We start from the raw sequence: 25,453 nt of genomic DNA, 5'->3' as shown, positions 1-25,453 counted from the left end.
GAAAACCCTTCATATTGATATTGTTGATTATTTTATTTGGAATCGATGAAGTCGCCCCGGAGCGCCAATTAATTTTTATTGTTGTATTTATTTTATTTTTATCGTTGTCTTTCAGTTGAATATATGTATTTTTGATATTGATATTGTTGACGTATACCGAATACCATAAACTGATTTTATTTTACATTTGCCATGTAATGAACACCACATATTCTGATTAATTATTATACGGGGTGTACCATTATATTGTTGTTATAATTTGTCGAGGGCCGTGTGCCAAACACCCCTCAAGTTGATACCACCGTATATTGCAAGTTATCCGTTTTGAACTGAGAATCACGAATCCTCATATAAGAGCTTTGAATGAGCTTAGCACTTGTGCTTGCGCACCGTTTGCCGTAGTTTTTTAACCGCCTGTCGATGCTTGGCATGATGAATGCGTGACCTTTTTCCGCTTTCTTCCGCTTGTGAAAATAGTAATAGATTGATTTATCTTGATACCTGTATTGATGTGTTTAAATAATTTTGATAACGTTTGATTTATTTGTTTCATTTGACTTCTAACTAAAAGCAGCAGATACCCAGGAGTCGAACCCAGGACGGCAATTGAAGCCTGCCGTACTACAGCTGATTTAGTCAACACCATAGTGACCCCTGGTGTATTACCTTCTTCACTGACGCTGCCCGGAGCACGTGGAACACACCACGCCGAAAGCTGGCGCCCGAGGCAACCCGTGACCTGAACTCGGCGTCAAAGTGACCCGTAACGCGTAAAGAACGTTACAATATGAATGATTTGAAATGAAACATAGGCTTCGTTTTTCAAGAAGTTTCTGATTGCATAATAATATAATTTTTTGTGTGTTGTTACATGAGCATTTATTGATTACATTAACTACAATATTATTGCGAAATAAATAGTAATTTATTAATAGACGGATGTAATTTTCTTCAGGAATTCTTTGAGCTGATGCAAAAGTCCTTCTGTAGAGCATGGAACACCGAATAAATTCCAATTGAATTGTCCAGCTTCAACTATTTTTCGGGTAAACTCAATTTTATTATTTTCTGCAAAAATATATGTGTCCATCAATATATCGAAAAGCACCTGTGATATCTCCTGGAATTCCCGGAAATATATCTGAAATCCGTCCTCTAGTTGTTATTACACCTAGTATTTCAAAACATTCCACGTAAGATTTATTATCATACAATATGTAACCTTTTCCACTATTAGTTTGGAATATCACATTTATATCAGATGTTATTCGAATTGGATGATTTTCTTTGATTTCTATGGGCTGGAAAATACTGCCACATATTATTCACGTTTGAATTTATCGAATGCATTTATTTCGTCTGCTAAATTTTGAACAGAAATATTTCCACTCATATAATCAGCAACTTTCTCAGGTTTCGCAGGTGTCAAATCCAGTTTCCATAAATATTTGTTGTAACCTACATATAGTCTGTGATTTAGAAATTCTGAAGCTTTTGCCAAAAACATAAAATCTGGGATTTTCACATTGCAAAGGTATTTTATTTTAGTCTGAGGGGTGTTGGATGTTTTGTTTGTTATTTGGGGAGTATTTGTCGTTGATTTTTTTAATGTTAAAGTAGAACATTGAGTTGTTTTTACTGTGTTGGTATTACGTCGACCATATAATAATTCAAATGCAATTTCGTCATCTCTTTCTGAATGAATTATTTTTTGTAGGTACCAAGGAAACATAATGGAAGTTTCTTCACCGCTGTGTCCCAATCCAAGTACATATCTAATTTCGTGTGTTAGAGTCATGAGAAAATTCCATCAAGATCCCACGATTCGTCCTTGTCTAAATGAATTTTCTACATACATCATTCACAGAAAGGTAAGCATGAGCTAAAATTGTCCGGGGCCATCAAATTCAGATTGACATACTCCATCACCCATTCAGTCTCGACGGAAAGGATGTCTTCTTTGTACCAGCAATATAGGTATATCAGGTATCTCGATAGACATGAAACGAAAATATTTGAAATTGGAAAAATTATATCGTGAACTGAAGGCTTTTCCAGCATTAAACAACATTTATCCTGAATCGTGAAAGAGTTTTCAGCGATTACACATATTTGTCATTGAATCAAACTCAGAGAATCGGAATGCAGTGTACCATTCACGGGAAGATTATATTTCTCTTGAGAACTACACATATTCGATTCGAAAAGTACGGAAAAAATATGAGTACCCACCACAACATTTTGAAACAATACTGTATTCCCAAATCATTGTTCATTTTCATATATGTATATGATTCTTGTGAGTATGTGTGGACGAGATGGTAATGGCGCCAGCGTTAATAAATTTCGCAATAATATTGTACATAATGTAATCAATAAATGCTTATGCAACAACAACAACATACAAAAAAAAATATATCATTATGCAATCAGAAACTTCTTGAAAAACGGAGCCGATGTTTCATTTCAAATCATTCACATGGACAAGACGAAGATTTTATTAAATATTGTCGACGAAAAAATCATTAGAATAAAGAGGAAAACTAAAAATCAATGTAAATCAAAACGAGAACAAATCTCACATAACTTTAACGCAAGAAATTGACTAAACTTTATGTGACATAATTTTGCTGTGAATAATTTCAAAATTCCCTCGTCTCCGTACGCGCTGTATAACATTTCCAATAAATTATTATTGCAGGCGCTCTTTCGGCACATCATAATATTTGTTTCTTTTTCTTTCTCCATGAATCAAGCATCCTCCATAATTCAACAATTATTAACGAAGCCGCTATGTTTGTTTCTCTCTATCACTCGCTGACGTCGAATGACGTCTCAATTTCCCTTCGATCAATAACGGTTTGCTGCTTTTCTGTCAAGCTATGTTTTTGTTTTTTTAAAGACGTACAAAAATGAATGTCTCGTCGCGCTATATTTTTTATGTATTGTAAAATATTCGTTGCTTCTCCACGCAACGTCAATGTTGATGCTACCGCCTTTTCTCCTGCATTCCATCCATTCGCTCTGGCCGCAGCATTGAATTGTCGGCGGTAATTTGCCCAAGGAGTTTTTCCATCGAACTGGGGCGGCTTGATGGAGAGCTTTCCTGGTTCAGAACTGACTTCATCTTTGATCTCCCCTTTAATTTCCTTCTTGATTTTGTCCATCTCTGTCTCGATGATTCCTATCCTTTGTTCGAGTAGACTCGCCACACAACAAAGTTCTTTCTTTAAGCCTTCCGCATCTTCTAGAAGTTTGTCTTCCGAACTCTTCGAAATTTCCAGAAGCTTCTCCTCCAGCCTCTTCGAATTTTATTGAAGTTCATCTTTTAAACTCACCGAATTTTCACGAAGCTTGTCTTCCAAACTCTTTGAAATTTCTAGAAATTTATCTTCCAAGCTTTTTGAATTTTCCAGAAGCTTTTTCTCAAGGCTTACCGAATTTTGTTGAAGTCCATCGAGTTTGTTCATTATTGAACTCAAATCACCCCCAGAAACTTTGAATAAATATGTTTCGGGATCTTCTCCTGTTTGAGTCAAGTTATCCCACAGTCTCTTATGAAGTACTGATTTCTTTCCAGAACAATCTAGCTCTCTCCTCAAATTCTTGCTTCAATTCGGCAACTTTCAAGACGCACTTTCCTGGAACGCATTTTGTCTCTTATTGTATATTTTCCACAAAACTGAATATGTCCACACATGTCTATTTTTCGCGAGAAATGTCTATCAGTTTATGTATCCGTAGTCCTGTACTGTTCACTTCGCGAAACACAACGAATCACCAGTCTCTCTGCACGAACAAATAAGTATTATAGTCAATTTCACCGTAATACAAAGATTGTCTACCAAGAGCTCACAAATTTATTTTAAAAATCCACTTCTGATCACCAGTTGTAGCAAATTAAAGGATTAACTGTCCTAAAAAATGTATTTCCAACAATGTTTCACTATCACAAACTAATTTATTTACAACAGTCGGTAGCCAAGCGGTTCGGCGTGGGTGCTTTGCTCACTCATTCGAATTCACTGCCGTGTTGGTCGATAGTTCAAGCCCTAGTCTGAACGATCGATCTTCACATGCTATCGTCCTACCCGTGTTAGGAATCACACGTTAAAAGGTAAGACCTCGTTAATCCTTAGCTCGCACAAGTTTCGACTTCTGAGGGTTGTCGTTCGTAGGGGTGCGACAGCTGGTTAACGGAAAAAACAGATTTTAAACAGATTTTTTTTAAAACTTAGCAACTAACGCTTAATTTATTTCCAACTATTTGAATTCATTGTTAACCACTCGATTCACTTTCTGAATTCAACTGCCCTCTCTGGACGAGAAGTCGGCCTTTTATATCGGTAAGGATCGTTCTAGAATTCTATAGTCCTTTCGGTAGTCAACTAGAGTTTAATCGGCGGTTGCCGACTGCATTCCTTTTGCGGTGATGTCATGTGTTTGTTCGCTGGCCGACATATCGGTCAGATTCGTAACAGTATTTTTTGGAGCGATTATCGTGATAATTTGGCATATTACAAGGCAAATCATATGAATTTTTGAAGTGTTCAAAATGACTGTTTCAACGCATCATACTTTTTTTGTTATATTTACATACATCTGAGATTTTTTATCATATGCATCTCCTGATGATGCTAACTGACCAAAGGCGCAATAGAGGGTCTTGAAATATCTTGTTTGATAGGCTTCTCAATTATCTATCCAACATTTTTTCATTTTTGAGGCTCGGATCAGCCAATTCTTGAAAATTATAATTTCAGGCTCCGGAATACTGGAAAACAAAGTAAAGTTTGGCATTACAGATCACCTGAATGGGAGGATCTTCAAGACCATTCCGAAATTTCCCCTGGCTAGATGTTTGTTTCAGCTATAAAGATCCATCAACTTGTGCTTCTGAAGTCACGGAAGTCATTCTATCATACATGGATGCATATATATCTTTTTCAATGAAACGACCTTCTAACGGCAAACCTTGTTTCAACAAAAACTGCGAACAAGCTGTCGCCTCCAAAAATCTCGCATACCGTCAATGGCGCAAAAGTCCCAGTGCCGAAAACCGAACTAGGTTTGTTAATGCTCGCAACAGCTGCATACTTAGGATAAATGAAAGCAAAGAACTTCACAATCAGAGAATTAGAGATAAACTGCTTGCCAAACCCAACGGGTCTAGATCCTTCTGGTCGGTAGCTGAAGCTGTTAATCAGAACTTTACGAAATCTACAATTCCACCACTAATACGAGCGGATGGTTCAATTGCAACAACATCCATAGAAAAAACAAATCTACTAGCTGAACAATTTGCGTCCCACTCCACAGTTGTTTTTCTGGGAAAGGCACCATCCACTATTATTCCCACACTAAAATCTACAATGTCGGAAATTACTTTTCGACAGCGTCTAGTCAGGCGAATTTTAAAACAGCTCAATATCAACAAGGCGTCTGGTCCTGATGAAGTACACTCGTACATCGTATTTAAAAAGTGCGCAAATGAACTCGCACCAGTATTTTGCAGACTTTTCAACCTGTCTTACAAAAAAGGGGTTTTTCCTTCTTGTTGGAAAATTGCTCGCGTTCAGCGTATTTCCAAAAAGGACAAAAAAGTCTTCCAAATAACTATAGACCAGTCGCTTTGCTATCAGTGATATCATAAATCATGAAGAAAGCCGTGAACTACCATATTCTCAAATATTTGGAAGACTTCAACATCTTGAGTGATCATCAATATGGTTTTCAGAAACAAAGATCAACAGGCGACCTTCTATCGAGAAACATGGAGAATCAAGAGCTGTTGCGCTGGATATTTCTAAGGCTTTCGACCGTGTGCAGCATGAGGGTTTACTGGCCAAACTTTGAAGCTATGGCTAGTCGGATCATTTCTGTATATGGCTCTCCAGCTTCCTGGAAGAACGTTCCCTGCAAGTGGCCGTCGATGGATATTTCTCGAATACTTTTACCATCAACGCTGGTGTTCCGCAAGGATCCGTATCGTCTCCAACCCTCTTTTGATTGTATATCAATGAGTTATTGCAAAAAACCAAGAATCCAATATATTGCTTTGCTGACGACGGCACACTTGTCTCGTCATTCAATTTGGATTCCAGGACATCGGCTACGGGGCCACGTCTTCACCAGCAGCAGGAGGTTGCATATCTTAATGAGGATCTAAAAGTCATTTCGAATTGGGGTGAAAGTAACCAGGTTCAATTCAATGCCACAAAAACCCAGGCATCGGTTTTCTCCAAGAAGATAAATGTCTCCGAACCGGATATAATGATATCAGGTCAGACAATTCCGCTTTCTGCTTCGATAAGTTTGTTGGAGGTTAAAGTGGACACCAATATGTCGCTGGAATTGCAAAGACTGCTTCTCAAAAGCTTGGAACACTGTTCCGAACCAGAAAACTATACACACCTCACCAACTTCTGATGCTTTATAAAGCCCAGATCAGAGTATTGTTCTCATGTATGGAGCTCTGCCCCCAAACATACCCTGAAGTTGCTAGATTCCATCCAGAAAAGAGCCATCTGCCTGATTGGAGACACGAACATCACGTGCAACCTTGATAGCCTGAAACATCGAAGAAAGGAGATTCGTCTCTCTTCTATAGATACTTTCAAGTGACTTGGCATATTTGATTCCACCAAGAGCGTACATATCAGAACTATGCGACAGACTGTGGCTACTCATCGTTTTGAGGTTCAACTCAGTACACCTCGAACTTCACTGTTTAACAACTCTTTCATCTGGAGAACTGCGTTTATGTGGAATAAACTTCCTGAGAACCTTTTTCCAAATGAATTTAATCTCCATCAGCGATTCAAATCCAATGTGAATCCACCAGTCTGAGAGCACCTTAAGGATTTTCCTGTAGTGCTCAATAAAAGAAGGTACTTTGAACTCTGGACCCCTCATTGAAATTTCGAGCGAACGAATAAAACATTCCAAAGAACATAAAACCGTTGATTTCACCAATGTCTTATAAAATTTAATTTTTCCCTACGTTTAACAAAATTTCGGTTCTGAGTTCCTATGTTTTACATGGAAATAATATCACAAGCTCCCTATGATAGGGATGGCTGATCCCAATATATTTTTTGAAACAGGTATCTCCTGTTCCAGTGACAGACGCATACCTGTTACAAATACCTGTTCCAAAAATACTTGTTGTTCCGCTGCGCCGAGTGCGCCGTGCGCCAAGAACAGATCTAACATAACAGTTTCACTTCCACTCGTACTCCCTACTACCGGTGGTATCGTAATCACGTGAGGGTGGGCTGTACGTAAACGTACCCCACTACGAACTACGAACGATTCACCGGATTCACGTATTCTAGGTTCCCACTTGTTTTGGTATTTAGTAATTTGGTATCATTTCGTTTTAATAGCGAGTCAGAACTGTCAGAAGTCAGAATAAATACGAAAGAGTAGAGCGCACGGTGTCTTGTACAAGTTTATCAGAGAATATTTCTAGTTTCCTCCCAATCATGTCGGATAATAATAAGAAAAGCCCAAATTGGAATTTTTTTTTCTGCTGTTGATGCTTATAATGCCAAATGTACCGTCTGCCGGCAAATATTGTCCTACAAATCGTCTGTTTCCAATTTAAAGAAACACTTGAGCCGAAAGCATCCAACAATTAGTCTTCCTGGAACACAAAAAACATCTTGTCCATACCCTGAAAATTCAGAAAAAATTGATGAATTCTCGAAGGCTGACGATATTCAAATACCGTCAACGTCCGGGATTCTTGTATCAAATTGCAGCACAGTTGAAAATCCTATGAAAAAGAGGAAACAAGAAACCCTAACAGCCTATATCCCGAAAAAACTAACAATGAGTGCCAAGAAAAAAATTGATGATGAACTTTTAAATTTATTTGCAACTGACTATCAGTCGTTCAGTATCGTCGAGGACAAAGTTTTCCGAAAATTCGTGCATGCCCTGAATCCGACTTATGAATTGCCAAATAGGCACACAATTTCCAGTTCAATGATTCCAGCCTTCTATGAGACTCATCTCAATAAAGCCAGAGATGAAATGAAAAATGTTCTGAACGTGTGCATTACTACAGATTGCTGGACTTCTGCTAATAATGAAAATTTCATGGGTATCACAGCTCATTATATTGATGAAGAGTTCACAATGAAATCTGTTTTATTGAGCTGTTCTGTTTTTGAAAAGAGCCATACTGGAATCAATATAGCCGAAAAATTAGGTGAAGTTGTGAAAGAATGGGGACTAGAAAAAAAAATCATAATGGCAGTTTCAGACAATGCGAGTAACATAACAAATGCATTGCAAGTGCAATTGGGATGGAAACATTTTGGATGTTTTGCTCATACTCTCAATCTTATTGTGACTGATGCACTTCAATCAGTTATTCCCCCGATAAATAAAGTCAAATCAATAGTGACCTATTTCAGAAGAAGTGCTTCATCAAACACAAAATTGATGAATTACCAGAAACAATCAGGTATCACAATGCCAAAAAAACTTATACAGAAATAATTAATGTATTGGAGAGGGGAATACGCAACAGATTAGGAAATGTTGAGCGTAGCAATACATTAGCTCTTTGCACATTGCTGGATCCAAGATTCAAATCGTATGCTTTCAAGATTTCAGATGCAGCTGAAAGTGCAAAAAAAAATTATCCAACTAGTTATTGAGATGATATCCAGGAATAATATTCCTGATAAAACAGCACTTATAGGAAACCTGAAATCGAATGTTCCTGAAAAATCCGAACCAGCGTCAACCACCAAAGTGTATTCGTATTCATTATGGGTCATGCTTGATGAAAATGTAACAAAAAATAGTCCAAAGCATACATCTAGTTCCAGAGCTATCGTAGAAGTGCAGATATATTTTGATGATGATGTTTTGGCTCGAGAAAAGAGCCCTCTTCAATGGTGGAGAGAAAATACGTATAAGTACCCTTTTTTGGGTAAACTAGTAAGAGAAAGATGTTGTGTTCTAGCGACTTCTGTTCCCTGTGAGAGGCTTTTTTCTAAAGTTGGAAATATTTTAAATGAGAGAAGAACGAGGCTGAGTTCTCAGAAATTGGAGCAACTGCTATTTTTAAATACAGTTGCACAAAATCATTAACTTCTGCTCCAGAGGCAATTAGAGGCAAAACGCATCGAATCATTCAGGTAATTTTCAATTATTTATTTTATACAGAGTTTATTTATTCATTTTGTTTTTTGTTACTCCATGTATATTTTGTTTTTCACTTCGAGAGTTATGAAATAATTGATTACAATTTTATTTCAGTTGTACCTACTTGATTTTTCATATCCTTGTTCATTAGTATATTTCCTATCCTTCATATGTTTGCTAAGATGCGAAGCGCTTTTTCAAAAATATTTTTCATTAAATTTTCAGAGTTCTATTTTCATAATAGCATCAGTCAATATTTGTAAATAAACATTGGCTTCGAAAATAATCTAAAGCAACGCTTCGAAATATTTAAACATGTGCTCATATTCTAAATTCTAATACGGGAGATCATCGTTGTGACTGAACACCGTCGCCGTATGATACTTACATACTTTGTCACTGTTATACCCGCTACCCACTTCCACCTATTATCAGTAATACCTGTTCCTAAAAAATACTCGTACTACCTCCAATACTCTTGGCCACAGCGCTAGATACACGCGCCAGTCGAACAGCACACCGTTCGTGGCCTGTTAAAAAATAAGGATATCGAGTATCGAATCGACGAATAGAGTAAAACGCGTTCTCTCGGAACACATGGAACAGGTATTTTTCGCCTCTCGGGTACCTGTTCCATACAAGTATCATCGTGGAACAATGACAAAATACCTGCTCCGTAAATACTCGACCATCCCTACCCTACGATCAACAGCCTATTTCAAATGTTCTACTGTCTTTCTGTCACGCGTGTAAAATGAATCGCACCCCCTGTATAAGATAAGTTTTCATTTTCAAATCTTTTGTTATTCCATTGTTCTGAATTATAGTCTACACTATATGTGTTTATATATATTATACCTTGTTTTAGTCACTATCAGGTATTGTCACAAAGTTATGTAACTAGTCTCAAGCCCCAGTTTAAAAGGGGAAGAAGAAAAAAATGTTACAAGGTTTTTCTTCCACAGCAGCTTCTATCTTAGCTTCTTTCTAAAGAACTAGGAAATCAGAAAAGGAAAAGCCAATTCCCAAAAATATAACCCTGTATATTTAAATAAAATTTCAAGGGACAACCAGTACAGTTAAGGACACAAAAATTTCAATTGTTCATGTTGTGCCACATCGCAACGTTTACACAAATGAGTCACATGTATCTTCAATTGAATTACAACGAATAAAATAGTCTATATAGGTAGGGCAACTAAAAATGAATTTAAAGGTTGTTTATTCCTCTCGGTACCTAATGCATTAACATATGAAACTGAACGTTTAAACTATCTATATACAATAGAAAAAAAATACTGCAAGGGAAATGAAATTATACCATACGGAATGTAATACCTTGATGAAGACACCAAATTATGAGCGAACGACGGCGAATGGATCCATTGGCAGTGGTTACCTTAATGCAAAATTGTATACTTTCAGTAGTTCTTTGCTTTCCGCAGATATTTCACAAGTTAATATTTATTATACCTGCAACTCAGTTTTACGTCCTTGACAAAATAGAAATGAACTATAGTGTCAGGGTGACGGCCCCTTTTTTTTTAAACAAAACATAGATATCTGATTTATGAGTAATGAACTATTATGTCAGGGTAATAACCCCTTAACACTTATCTGAATCCGGATGGACCTGATGGTCCTAACGGGGGGGGGGGGGGGGGGGGAACAGGAATAGCTGGATCTTGGAACCTCCAACAAATCGTGCAGGGGTAGGATCTTGGATCGGCAGTCTCCCAAATGAAGCTTGGACAGAAAACAGCACGCACGACTCTCAGAAAAGTATCCCTGTCTTCCAACTAGACCTCGACACTTGGATTCAGTCTCTCAAAAACGGATATGGTCCTCCAAAAGAGCTTCCGGAGCAAATCCGGCCTTCCTCTGATCGAGTGCTGAGTGAGCCATTTGCCCAAAATTCCAAAACAATCAAACGACGTCTTCACAATCCACAACGCCTCACTCAGACTATAACGCAGAAATAAATCCAGATAATCCCCAACATAGGATGGTTTTAGAAACCTGCAGATATCTTTGGATATGAAATATTTCGTAACGACTTCAGTCGTTCACTCTGACGAATCTTCTCCCACCTTCTTTCACCAACTCTCTCCCAAGACTGTCCTCGAACCGGAAACCTCCCACTTTCCAAGTCCATTTCGTGACACTTTGAGTAGTATTACCAACGGATCTCTTTCGTACTACTCATAGAGGTGCGTTTTCTTTACGAATACCAAAACTCACTTGAACCCAAATAACAGAAATTCCGACTATATCCTAACGAAGCAAATGAAGCAACACTCTACCATAGTCTAAATACAATCTAACTCCAATCATAACCAAGATTTTCCAAAAAAAAAACCATCAGTTTGTATCGCTGTGGGCAAACCACCTTTGTACGGAACGCACTTCCCAATATCGTGATTTAAACACCAATCGCACTAAATGCTAATCAGGTGGATGGTGGGGAATGGATTGGGGCGAGAAGGGCAGGACTTGGCAGTGACCGCATTTTGTTTACGAACCTTTTTGATACGTCACAGCACCCCCCTAACCTGAAAAAAATTTAATCTGGTAAATTTTCACCAGCGCTAGCCGACTTGAGATCTTTTATACTCCATACTCTCTTGTATCTGCCCTTCTCATCTACCAGGCTATACATCCATGGAGATACTCTACGCTTGACAGTAAATGGACCTACCCATCGGGGAGTTAACTTTTTAAAAAAATAGTTCGTTGCATCCGAAAGCTCGAAATTTCTTCGCCAAACTAATTGATGAGGAAGAAACTCTTCGTGGCGACAACGGAGATTATATCTCCTCTCAGTGTTCTGTCCAACCGCTTCCTAACGTCCTCGAAAACACATTGCATCAACTTAGTCCTACTTTCCGAAGACTCAGATGGTTGGTCTTCATCCTCTATACTTCCGAGTACCTTCTTGCGAGCAAATTCCTGTCCATCGGTAATCATATTCCTGCCAAAATTGACAAAGTATCGGTTCTGCTTAATCGTCCCGTGATCAGCCGTCCTAGTGGCACAAGCCAGTTTAGCCAAATTTTCATCCCATTTCCGATGGTTGTCGGAGACATAAGTCGCCATCATTGTCTTCAGCGTCCGGTTATACCGCTCAGATGGATCAGCCTGAGGATGATATAAAGCATTATATCGAATCTTTACTCCATATTCTTTCATCAGTTTGGAAAAGCTTTAGAAGACCTAAGAGGAACCACTAACGGAAGCTTACTAAACGTATCCAAGACCACGAAGATGAATCGATAGCCCTCAATCGATCTGGGAAAAGGTCCCATCAAATCGGTAGCAATAACTTCCCAAGGCTGGGTAGCGCGGGGTTGTGCTGTCATTAACCTTTTCGGGGGCCCTTGCTCCACCTTGTGAGCAGCACAGACTATACAATTCCTTACATATCGGGCGACATCAGCCTTCATTTTTGGCCAGAAGTTCCTCTCACTTACCCTCTTATATGTTTTCAAGATACCCATATGATCGGCCAATGGATTGTCGTGAAGTTTTTCTAACAATTTCTTCCGGTCAGCTTTCGGAACAACTTCTTTCCACTTTTCCTCTGTTTCGCCTAACAACACACCATTCACACCAACATGCTTGAATAACCTGCCATCCACGATTCGCCATTGCAAAAACTTCAATGGTTTGGAGATAGTACCTCTACAAATTTTATCATACCAACGATCATTGGATTGTATTGGGACAGATTCTGCAGAATCGACGACTGGGACAGATCGAGACAACAGATCCGGAACAACATAATCTTTACCTTTTCGATGGATAATTTTAAAATCGAACTGCTGCATCCTCACGGACCAACGTGCAAGCCTGCCGGTGGGATCCTTAAAGTTTTGCAGCCAGATCAACGAAGCATGGTCCCTCACCACCGTGAATGGAATTCCCTCCAAATATGGACGTAGCTTCTCGATGGACCAGAGTACAGCCATACATTCTCGTTCTGTTGTCGAATAATTCCTTTCCTGACGACTCAATGACCTACTCAGGTAATTCATCACTCTGTCGCCTTCAGGAGTTTTCTGCAACAGTACTGCTCCCATTCCAAATCCACTACTATCACACTGAACTACAAACGGTAGATTGAAATCAGGACAATTCAGCACAGGTGCTGACACAAGACATTCTTTAATCTTTCTGAAAGAGTCCTTACACTCAGGTGTCTACAAAAATTTTCTGCCTTTCCTCATCAACCATGTTATTGGTGAGATTAATGTCGCAAAATCGGGTATGAACCTACGATACCAAGAAAAAGTTCCAATAATACTTCGTACCTCTTTCACACTCTTAGGAGACGGAATATTCAACATAGCCTTTACGTTATCAGGGTCAACGTGCAAACCATTTCTGTCTACTACATGACCTAAATATTTCAATTCTGGTCTACAAAATTGGCATTTGTCCCAACTGACAGTCAAATTGGCTTTCCTCAAGTGTACAAAGACTTCATCTAAAATTTTTGCATGTTCTTCGAATGAGTCAGCGATTACCACTATATCATCCAAATAAGTGAAGACATTGGGTTCCAGCTCCGGACCTAGGACATTATCAATAAGGCGTTGCCACGTTGCTGGTCTGTTATGTAAGCCAAACGGAACCCTAGAGAACTGGAAGAGTCCTCTACCAGGTACTGTGAACGCCGTAAAAGGTCGTGATGACTCAGCCACGGGTACCTGCCAATACGCAGACTTAATGTCCAATGTCGATAAGTAATGAGCATTTTTCAATTTATCCAATACACTAGAGACATAAGGGAGAGGGTAACTATCCCTTTCTGTCACAGCGTTTAACCTTCGATAGTTGACACAAAATCTAAACGAGTTGTCCTTCTTTCTAACCATCAAGATCGGCGAAGACCAAGGGCTACTAGACCTTTCTATCACTCCCAACGATAACATCTCGTGTAGCTCCTTGTCAATGTGGGCGTGCATAACTGGCGACACCGGATTACGTTTTTGAAATGTTTACCTCCTCACTTACAAACAGGAGTTTGATTAAAAAATCCCGATTCATTAGAAACTGCACTACAATATCTCATTGAAGAATAAAATTTTTATTCTCTAATGAACGAAAATAAAAATCGAAGTAACACTTGTTTGCAACCGATCCTAAATTCAAATAATAAAGCTCCAGCGTCTCAACAAAATTTTGCGCTTTCTCAAAATCAGATACCGCCACAAAGACCGAATTATGCAAATTTACAAAATCAAAGTTATTCCTATTTTCCATCACAATCTAATCAGCCAAGACAATTCCAAAATTTTAGCACTCAACCAAAATTTCCAAGTCGACCTATAAATATTCAGCCACGCCAAATACCACAACAAAAAGTATTTAGCAATCAAAAAGTATTTGGTAAACCACTTTAAAGTCAAAATGTTTGGAAACCAAAAGATAATTTTAAACCTCTAAATCAACCGACTCCAATGTCCATAACAACCAGACTACAAAGACAAGGCCCACAAAATATGAATAATTATTTCACACCTCATTCTAGACCAACATCCAAATCCGAGGAATTATATCAAATAAATAACCCCTCGAATGAAAACGAAACTCTTGACCAAAATATTGATTTTCAAAATATTGTAATATCTGATTACCAAAATATCTTCAATGATGAATATTCAGATCAAAACAGGCAAGACTCTGATGATATTTCATATGAAATTTAACTGATTTTCAAAATATGATATTAGAGCAACAAGATTCAGAAACACAAGAAAACAAATTTTTCAATGCAAGCCTCTTCAAGTCAGGTAACTCAGAAATTAACGTAATAGATAATAGAAGTTTACCTTTCATTATTATAGCATTGCCTGACGGAAAACCCCTACACCTTTTATAAGATTCAGGTAGTCATCTTTCAATAATAAATCCAGCCATAGCAAATAAATACTTTCCCTAATATATTGTTTTACGAACGATAACCGGTCGGTACGGACCGGTTCGACGTGGATGCTTTGTTCACTCAGTCAATCGGCCGATGTGTGAGTCGATGGTTCAAGCCCCAGGCTGAACGTTCAATTTTCACTTGCTATAATAGTCCAAACCGTGTTAGGAATCACACGTTAAAAGGTAAGACCTCGTTAGTTCTTAGCTCGCACAAGTTTTGATTTCTGAGGGTTATCGTTCGTAGGGGTGCGATAGCTGGTTAACGGAAAAAACATATTTTAAACATTTTTTTTAATGGTGGTTATCGGGTCCATAAGCCCCATATGAATTATGGAATCTAGATTTACTATAAATATCTAATGAGCACATAATTGGCACTTTATTCTCATACTCTTACTTATCGAGGAACGTACTGTAAGAACTCAGTCCATCAGTCATAGTGGTTTTCCATAATGCCCCATAGGCATTATGGAATCTAGGTTTACTATTATTTATCTAGTGAGCACTTGATTAGCATTTAATTTTGATTGTATTTGTATTAGTTTACGAGTATCTCAAGACTTTATTGCATATTGTTATTTTTTTTCTCAAATCAGGTATCTCGATTTTTTTTTCACTTATTCGCGGTCGTTTTCATCTTAATTTCTTGCAAGCACCTAATTAGCACTTTATTACCACGCTTAATTTATACCTGATAGAGCATTCGTCCTCGTTTTCGAGAAACCTGATTCTTAGATCTGTTGTTTAGCGAAATTGGAAGCTTTTGTTTATTAATTAGAAAATTTTACGATCCTCACCGTTTATCACTTGATTAGAGCACCTAATAGTGTTCCCTTAATATTAATTATTTTATTATTTTCATTGCGTTGCTAGCATCACATACTGCTAGCAACGCAACTTTGAGTATTGAGTGGCGGTGTAAGTTACAGAGCACCTAATTTTTGACTTCGGTACCTAAAAAGCACCTAAAAAGTATCTAATTTTGACATTTTCTAAATGCGATTTCCGTACTTTGCGTTGCTGGCGTAACAAAGCTATTATTGTTCATTTCTTAATCCAGTTCTCTATTGTCGGTAAAAGGCTATCTGTGTCTCGCCTTTCGGCTGCTACTATGAACACTCTTTCCGTACCATGCTCAAAACCGACGAAAACCCATTGTTCTTCAACTCTATAGCCTCGATGATACTTGCGTTTTCCAAATTTACTCTCATCAATTTCCACAATGACACCGGGACCTCCTAGTTTTTCCGGTTTGGTAAAAACGCATCAAAACCCACCTTCCTTTAAATCCACAGCAGCATCATTAGGCGCTAAAACTATCAAGCTATTGGGTGAACTTACTCGTGAGAAGTAACATAAAACTGTCCATGAGAGAAGCAATGTTCTCTCAAGTCAATACCCGCAAATGTGAGAGTTTGCCCCTGAGACTTGTTTATTGTCATGGCAAAGCAAACTTTCAGGGGAAACTGTAATCGTTTAAATTCGAACAGAATATCATTAGATATTAATGGGATTCGTGATATAAATACAGTTTCCCCTTTCGCACACCCAGTTAATATAATGGCTTCCACTATATTGCGATGTATCTCGCTTGCAATCTCGTACCGTTACAAAGTTTTGGTGGTTTTAAATTTCGCAACAACATAATTGGAGTGCACACACGCAGCACACTTGAGCTTATGACAAGGCAAACCTGGCGGTTTCAATGATTTTAAAAATTTTACAGGGTAATTAGTAGCGTCATCTGTATTAACCACAGTATCAATCAAAGTATAGACCTTTTCTTCGCCCTCAAACGACATGAGCAGGATATCGTTGATAGCTGCTGCACATAACCATTCAATAGGCTTGTCATGTATATAAATAATGTCTGGATAAACTTTAGACAGCAATTTTTGAACCGTGGTAACAACTGTGCACAATTCTTCCAAAATGGTTATCATTCCATCAAACGATGGAAACTCACCATTACCGATTTCAAGAAGGAGATCTGAAAATCTACCAGCAGACTCATCCCCGCCCAAATGTGCTCTCATATTTTTAGAGAGATTAAGAATATTAACCTTGAGCCACAAATTAGATTTCTTAATGCACCACTTTACTTTGTCAGCTCTGGTTCCTTTTTGGCACCACTGGTAGAGTCTGCCAGTCTCCGGCCAGCAAAACTGTTACGCCACCCATTAATTTTGTATTACCCCTTATATCCCTCAGTGATCTGTTTAAGGCTTCGATACCACCTTTATGAGCCATCGTTATTTCGTCTCACACGATTATTTTTGTACTCTTTAAAACTTCAGCAAAATTACTTTGTTTGGAGATGTTGCAAATGGGAGTCTCGACAGTGAATAAATTGTGTGGTAACTTAAAAGTAACCTGAGCAGTTCGACCACCTTTGAGTAATGTAGCAGCTATGCCGGACAACGCCACAGCCAGGTCAATGTCGTGAGTACTTCTTACTTTTGCCAAAAGTAAATTATTTAGGAAGGTTTTACCAGTTCCACCTGGAGCGTCTAAGAAGAATATTCGACCGTCGTTTGCATGTACACTTGTGATAATTTTATTGTAAACTTCCTGTTGCTCGTCATTCAAAGATGCTTCATTTTTTCTTACTGCGTCTTCCAAGGCCACTGTATCGTAACTGGTCTCCTTCACGTACTCTCTATTTTCAAAATGTATTGATGTTATTGGCTAAGGTAATCCATACTTTTTAAGAGGACGGCCGCCTAATGATAATACGGCATCCTCTAATACAGACAGGCATTTGTTGAATATCAGGTCCGATGAGTGCTCTACATTCACGTCACCTTGCCTATCCAGTTGTTTTTTAAAGTCTTCAGAAAGGTATTTTTCCCAAAAACATAGGGGGTCGGAAACCTGGCAGAACAATAAAATTGTAATGTAATATAACGGATACATAGAAGTATGTGTTTCATTTTAAGACCGAACAAATATTTTTCAAAAATGATAACAAAAAGCTCTCGAATCATATGCGGTGTTTGACAAAGTGCTGTCTCTTCAAGAGCTGAATCCAAATGCCAATAATTTTCGAGTAGACCAAGAGCCTTGCACGCGGATTGGAAAGTGGGATGTAAGTGACTATCTACAGTTTTCAACGCTTCAAATGAAATTGGGCTTCTGATCTCATGTAGAAGCATTCGAAGGTAGTAGCATTCTGTATTGTTTCGATGAACAGTATGAACCCTACCTAGAACGTTTTCTTTTTTGACCCCTGACCATTCTTCAACATTCACTCGTCTCTTCCTTCGCTGAAAAGATCGCTTGTTCCAAACGTAATACGCAGGGACTTCCGAATATAGCAATGTTTTTGCAAAGTCATCCACGTTACACAGATCGAAAAAGGAGAGGACTGTAGTTGTAGGAGAACTACTCAATTTGTCGCACAAGTTCTGCTCATTAAAATAAATTCTCTGTCTATTTTCTAAATGGACAGCAAGGTGCACTACAGGAGGAAAACGCTCATGTATTGGGAATTCGAAAATTTGCCAAACTGCTTCAGCTGAACTTATATATCGACCACTTGCATAGATTGTAACTTCATCCTTCCCGTTCTCTTAAGTAAAGGTAGCCTGATCTGACCCTTTATTAACATGCAAACGTATTTGATTGACTTCACTGAATGGCAATACTCTACAGGGCTTTTCATGATGAGCGTTAATTAGCCGTTTCTGACAAACTATTTAACGGATCAACCAGAAAATTTCACAGTATGCATAAATCAATATGAACTTTTATGAATGCTGATAATCTTGAACTCTCTTGCACTAAAACGATCAAATTTGAAATGAAGTGGAGTGATACTATGAGGATCTTCACTCCGAGTCATATTTTCATTTGACTCATACAGGGTCTTCAAAAAATGCAGATACTTTGATCTCATGAAAAAATGAGTGGAACTCAATTTTTTCAAATGGAACACCCTGTATATTTCAACATTTTTGAGCTCTACATCCAATTTTAGATTAACTTTGTTCAGATAATACTATTTCTATTTTGAACCGTTTTCGAGATAAACTGTTTCAAACGGAAACTGACGTGGTTTTCTTGCTCGTTTTTTTGAATTCATCACTTATTTTGGATATTCAACTTTTTTTTATACTTAGTAATATTTCGTCTTGATCCATTTTTTTAACTCTCTCAGATCAGTCAATTCGAAATTGGTATGTACCTACCTTAGAAAAAGTTACAATTTGTATACATTGAGGTATTGGTCTCTTAACGTACAACAGTCCTACACATAAATATTTTTTAATAGTGTGCTTTGGAAAAATAAATAAACCAATTATTTAACGTCAGACTTTCGTTGGTGGTTTAGACTGATTGTGATAGCTACCAATTATAATAGAATAATGTCAAGATTAGGTTACAGTAATGAATATTTCTTGAATTTATTAATAATAGTGCAATAGAATTGCAAGTAGAACATTCCGAGTATTTCATGAAAGATATCGACAACTTCCGAAGCCGAATAATAATGTGATAAATCGACTACTAAAAAACTGTAGGTTGAATGGAACCTTCCGTCCAAAAATCATTCGTAAGAAGACTAAAGTGGATGATGATGACAATGGTATAATAGTTTTGTGATACTTTCATGCATTTCCAAATGCTTCTCTGCACGAGGCTGAAAGGGAGATAGGTATACCCTACGTGACAATTTGTCGAATTCTTACTAAGCATAAATGGCATCCCTATAAGTTCTACTGTGTCCAACATTTGAAAGAGACTGATTTACCTCGTAGAGTGGAATTCTTTGAATGGTTACTTGTCAAGACTCAAGAGGATGAACATTTCCTTGACAATATCATATGGACAGATGAGGCCAAGTTCACAAAAAAATGAGTTTTCAATAGACACAACAGTCATTATTGGGCGCCAGAAAATCCCCATGTTGTCCGCCAAAGAGGTTTTCAAGAAAGATGGCAATTCAATGTATTTTGTGCCATAAAGAATGAGTCAATTTTTCATATCGAGTTTTATGATGATAATTTGAATGCATCAAAATATGAAGATTTACTGAGGAACGGAATTCAAATGATTTTAAATAATAGACCAGGAAGAGAACGTGTATGGTACCAAACGGATGGTGCTCCACCCCATAATTCTCATTTAGTCAGCGAAGCTTTAACCGAAATCTTCGAAGACAGATGGATTGGTAATAATGGACCTTTTCGTTGGCCTCCTAGAACACCAGATGGCAATCCATTAGATTATTTCGTGTGGGGTTTCATTAAAAATATGGTTTACTCTACTCCAATAACAACAATGGAAGATATGAAATTGAGAGTTACAACTGCTTTCAATAGTTTGACTCCAGACTTGATCAGAAGCGCTACACATGACAATCCTTTGAAGAGATTACATGTTTGTTTAAGTAGAGGTGGAGATGTGTTTGAACATATTCTGAAATACACTGACGATTAAATTAACTCATTAATTTATGGGTTTATTATTTTCAGTTCGTGTTTCAGCGTTAATAAAACTATTGTTTGAAGAGAAGTTTCATTCGATGGTTGAGGAGTATTTTAATAATCATCTTTTCATTGTATTATCTGTGACTAATTGAGAAACATCAAACGAAATCTGTTTTACAAAAATGGGTGATGAACAAGGAAACCATGTCAATTTCCGTTTGAAACAGTTTATCTCGAAAACGGTTCAAAATAGAAATAGTATTATCTGAACAAAGTTAATCTAAAATTGGATGTAGAGCTCAAAAATGTTGTAATATACAGGGTGTTCCATTTGAAAAAATTGAGTTCCACTCATTTTCTCATGAGATCAAAGTATCTGCATTTTTTGAAGACCCTGTATGAGGCAAATGAAAATATGACTCGGAGTGAAGATCCTCATAGTATCACTCCACTCCATTTCAAATTTGATCGTTTTAGTGCAAGAGAGTTCAAGATTATCAGCATTTATAAAAGTTCATGTTTGGTAAAAAAAATATCGAAATTAATTTATATCTTCTAAACGGTAATAGATAGGTATAGGGAAATAGTATATGAATTTGTTGACAAAGTGATAATGAATCATAATATGATATTAAATACGGGGTGTTCCATTTGAAAAATCAAAGAAGCCGCTACTTTATAGTAGAAGCAACAACGCCGCTTCGTCTAAAATATTTTAGGCGTGTAGGTCATATTGACTTATGCATACTGTGGAATTTTCAGGTTGATCCGATGAACAATTTACCAGAAACAGCTAATTAACGCTCATCATGAAAAGCCCTGTATAGCACTGGATTATAACGATTATCTATTGTAACACCCTTGATATTGACAGAGAATCCACCGTCATCCAGAGAACGTCTCCTGTACTGCGGATAATCATCTTCACTGGTTTGAGTTTCCTTAATAAGAGCCTTAGGATAACGTTTGCTGGACGAATTATCTTTCATGCATGGAGAATTTCGGTTTAAACTTCCACAGGGGCCATGTATCATATTACTTTTAACAATTTCGTAAAGCTCAGGATCACGATCGGGGTTAGGTATTTCAGCACAAATAATATTGTCAATTTGATCCGGAGTGATGCGATGTTGAAGCCATAAAAGTATATGAATATGCGAAAGACCTCGTTTTTGCCATTCCGTCGAATACATATAGCACTTCACCGAATATTTTCCCTTTTATCAACAAATCCATGACCTTTTTTACCTTTAATCGAAAGACACGCGAAATAATATCATATCGATCATGAGATTTTTATCCAGAAAGTAAGTGCTCATTTATGTCACTCCAGCGTGGGTTACATCTAAAAGTAGTAAAAAGGTCAGGACGACCGTAATGTCTAACATAGGTCATGGCGTCTTGCGTTTTTTCATGCATGTATCTTGATCCACCAGTAAAGGATGATGGAAGAACTACCATTTGTCCCAGCTGATTTGCTTTAGTATCTTGCCGTCCAATTGAATCTTTTAAATGAATATAATTATCTGCGCGCAATTTGGCTTGATTGTTTTTTATATAGTTTAGTCTTTCAGTTTCTATTTTTGCGTATTCTTTTGGATTTAGCAGAAATACATAAGTTTTGCAATTGAAAAATCAGTTGAAACAACTTCTCAAACTTCTTTTTTTATCTTTTTTTTAATTAATAACATATCCTTTCTATGAAAACATAAGACATATTTCAATGAGTCAAAAAAAACAAAACTGAAATAATACACAGAGTGAACAAATACTCCCACTCTTTGTTCACGTTCTTGCAGAGATGGATAATGCATTTCTATTTTTAATAAATTTCATTCTTGGAAGTGGCTTGGTGAACATGTCTGCAAGTTGTTCCTCTGAACAGACATTCGATAGAGATAGCAAACCATTCTCCACTTGTTCCCTTATATAATGAAATTTTATGTCGATATGTTTGGTTTTCCTGTGAAGTTCTTGATTTTTAACCAAACTAATAGCACCTTGATTATCAAAGAAAAATATTGTCAATTCTTCTACTACAATTTTCAATTCATGTAGAAATGAACGTATCCAAACAATTTCTTGAGCGGCATCAGACGCTGCTATGTATTCTGAGTCGGTTGTTGATCTCGATACACATTTTTGTTGATGTGAAGACCATGTTACGATACCTCCATTCATCATAGTTGCGTAGCCAGTTGTTGATTTGGGAGTATCAATGTTTCCGGCAAAATCTGCATCAGAAAAGGCTTGCAAGTTCATTCTTTCTGTTCCATATTTGATACCAACATCACGACTTCCTTTCAAATATCTGAATATTCGTTTAACACCAACCCAACCCAACTCCAGGATCCTTGATAAATATCCCTGCTGGCTTATGAAAATCTGGTTTAGTTCTCTTTCTCGATATATTTCAATTCCCACAAAGTAATCTTCATTTCCGATAGTTATTTTGAATTGTAATGTGAGTTCCTTCAATACCATATCAATAATTTCAGTTGACTTCGATAAGATCAGTCCGTCGTCTACGTAAAGAGCAATATATATCTCTTCTCCTTGAAACTTAGCGCGAAAAACACATTTGTCTGCATTCAGTTGTGCAAACGAGAATTTGGTCATAAATTTTACAAATTTTTGATTCCAGCAACGTGGACTCTGCTTCAGACCATATAGGCTTTTTATTAGCTTGCAGACCAAGGAAGTATCACTACTTTAAAATCCTTCTGGTTGACACATGTAAATATTGTCTTGAAGATCTCCATTTAAAAATGCCGTCTTGACATCGAATTGCTTCATTTCCATGTTTTCAGCTGCCGCCAGTGCAAGAATTCGTATTGAGTCATATCTAATCACTGGAGAAAACGTTTCGTAGTCGATTCCAGCTGCTTGTGAATAACCTTTAGCGCCCAATCTTGCTTTGAATCTGAGAATAGTTCCGTCCGATTTATATTTGACTCTAAAAACCCACTTGCAACCAATAGCTGTTTGATCTGTGGGCAGTTTCTCAAGACACCAGGTGTTGTTTTGTTCCAATGAGGCCATTTCTTCTTCCATAGCTTTTCTCCATTCTGTTTTGAAAGCACTAGACATTGCTTCTGAATACGTTTTTGGTTCATTGATGACAGCTGCCATTGCTATGTCATAATTTTCACGATATCTCAATGGTATATTGATGGAGGCTCGATTTCGAAGTTGAATACTGGATGGATTTTCTGTCGACTCATTATCAATGACTGAATCGTCCTGCTCGTGATCTTGATGAAATTCTGTTTCCATTTCATTGTAATCTGCTTCAGGGTTCGTACTGTCTCTTCCTTGAAGTTCTAGGTATCCATAATAATAATAATAATATTTATTCGTTCATAACGATCATAACATGATGACATAGAACAAGTCAATAATAAAAATAAAAAATAAATATGATAGATAAAATAAAATAAAATCTAAATATATAGATAGAAAACCCCGTTGATTGAAACAGTCGATTATAAGATTGAAATTGTAGGTACATCAAAATTAAATATAATTATGAACTGAGCCACATTTGGTAATTGTGTTGGCATTCTAATCAACCCATGAAGGCATTAACAAATTATACATTACATAGGATCTTTCAAATACTCATCAACAGAGTAATAGGCTTTGTCAATTAAAAGTTGTTTCACATACTGTTTGAATTCTCTCAGCGACATTTCTCTAACATGAGTTGACAATTTATTAAATAATTTGATACCCATATAAAAAGGACTTGATTCGGTCCTGGCCAGTCTGTGAATTGGTATTTCCAATAAAGTTGAATTTCTTGTACTGTATTTGTTTCTATTCAATGGAGCAAACAATTATCTGTCTGATTTTACAAACATCAGTATCTGGTAAATATAAATGCAAGGTAAGGTTAAAATTTTTAGGATTTTGAATAGTTCTTTACAGCTCGTGCGTCTACTTACTCTTTGAATATTTCTGACAGCTCTCTTTTGTAAAATAAACACCCTTTGCGCTTCACTAGATAAACCCCAAGCTGATATGCTATATGAGATTAAAGAGTGAACATGTGCATGATAAAACATAAGTAATACAGATTTGTCCACAATTTTATTAAGTTGATACAGGCAATAGCACATTGGTGATATTTTTTTGCACATTTCATGAATGTGATGATTCCACTTACAATCTTCTGAGAGGTTAAGTCCCAAGAATTTAACTGATGTTACTTGTTTTAACGAACCATTTGATGCTTTTAAAAGTAAGCTGTGATCATACCCTTTTGGTGCATAACTAAATCTTACAGAAGAGGATTTTTTATCATTGCAAACTAATTTATTTTTGGAGAACCAATCCTGTGCTTTCAATATTTCTATATGAGCAGAGTCAACTGTAGCGGAGATGTTTGGTCCATTTACCAGTAAGGTTGTATCATCTGCATACATTACAACATCACCTGCAAAATCATTGACATATATTATATAAAGCAATGGTCCCAGAATAGAACCTTGTGGCACTCCCATATTTGGGGCCGTTTTTTGCAACTATATTTTCGTTGAAGTTAACATTTCGCATAATTGAAATTTTCTTCGATTGGGGATCAAGACGTCTATAATTAGAACTGTAACTATCATATCCAACAAATATCATTTTCTTTAATTTCTGTTCGAGTTTGTTCCTGAATCTATTAGGAATGTGTGCATATGCCTCAACCCCAAATTTCTTCATATGACTTAGATCCAACGCTTTTCCTGACCATTTTTCGTAGGGCGTTTCATTGCCTGTTTTCTTACAAAGTCGATGGTTCAGAGTGTAAAGTGATGTGTTGACTGCTTCAGCCCAGAGTTCGTCTGATAATTAAGTATTTGCAAGCATAGCTCTGGAACTTTCGACTACTGTTCTCATATCCCTTTCAACTGTACCATTTTGTTCAGGAGTATATG

At 37.2% G+C, this 25,453-nt stretch overlaps 1 long non-coding RNA gene across 1 annotated transcript in view; it reads left to right on the top strand.

Moving 5' to 3' along the window:
- Positions 1 to 458: 458 nt before the first annotated feature.
- The window catches only part of LOC141480592 (uncharacterized), a 415,328-nt gene continuing 390,333 nt past the window's right edge, over positions 459 to 25,453 (top strand). Inside the window, exons 1-2 of the long non-coding RNA XR_012464445.1 lie at positions 459 to 1,046; positions 1,718 to 1,871. This is a non-coding gene — a long non-coding RNA (uncharacterized lncRNA). The remainder of the gene's footprint in view (positions 1,047 to 1,717; positions 1,872 to 25,453) is intronic.

This window comes from Leptinotarsa decemlineata, unplaced genomic scaffold, assembly GCF_025532065.1.
Source record: "Leptinotarsa decemlineata unplaced genomic scaffold, Ldec_3_MD MMD2_P_RNA_scaffold_9, whole genome shotgun sequence".
Classification (NCBI taxonomy): Eukaryota; Metazoa; Arthropoda; class Insecta; order Coleoptera; family Chrysomelidae; genus Leptinotarsa; species Leptinotarsa decemlineata.
This window is presented reverse-complemented; position numbering and strand designations above follow the sequence as displayed.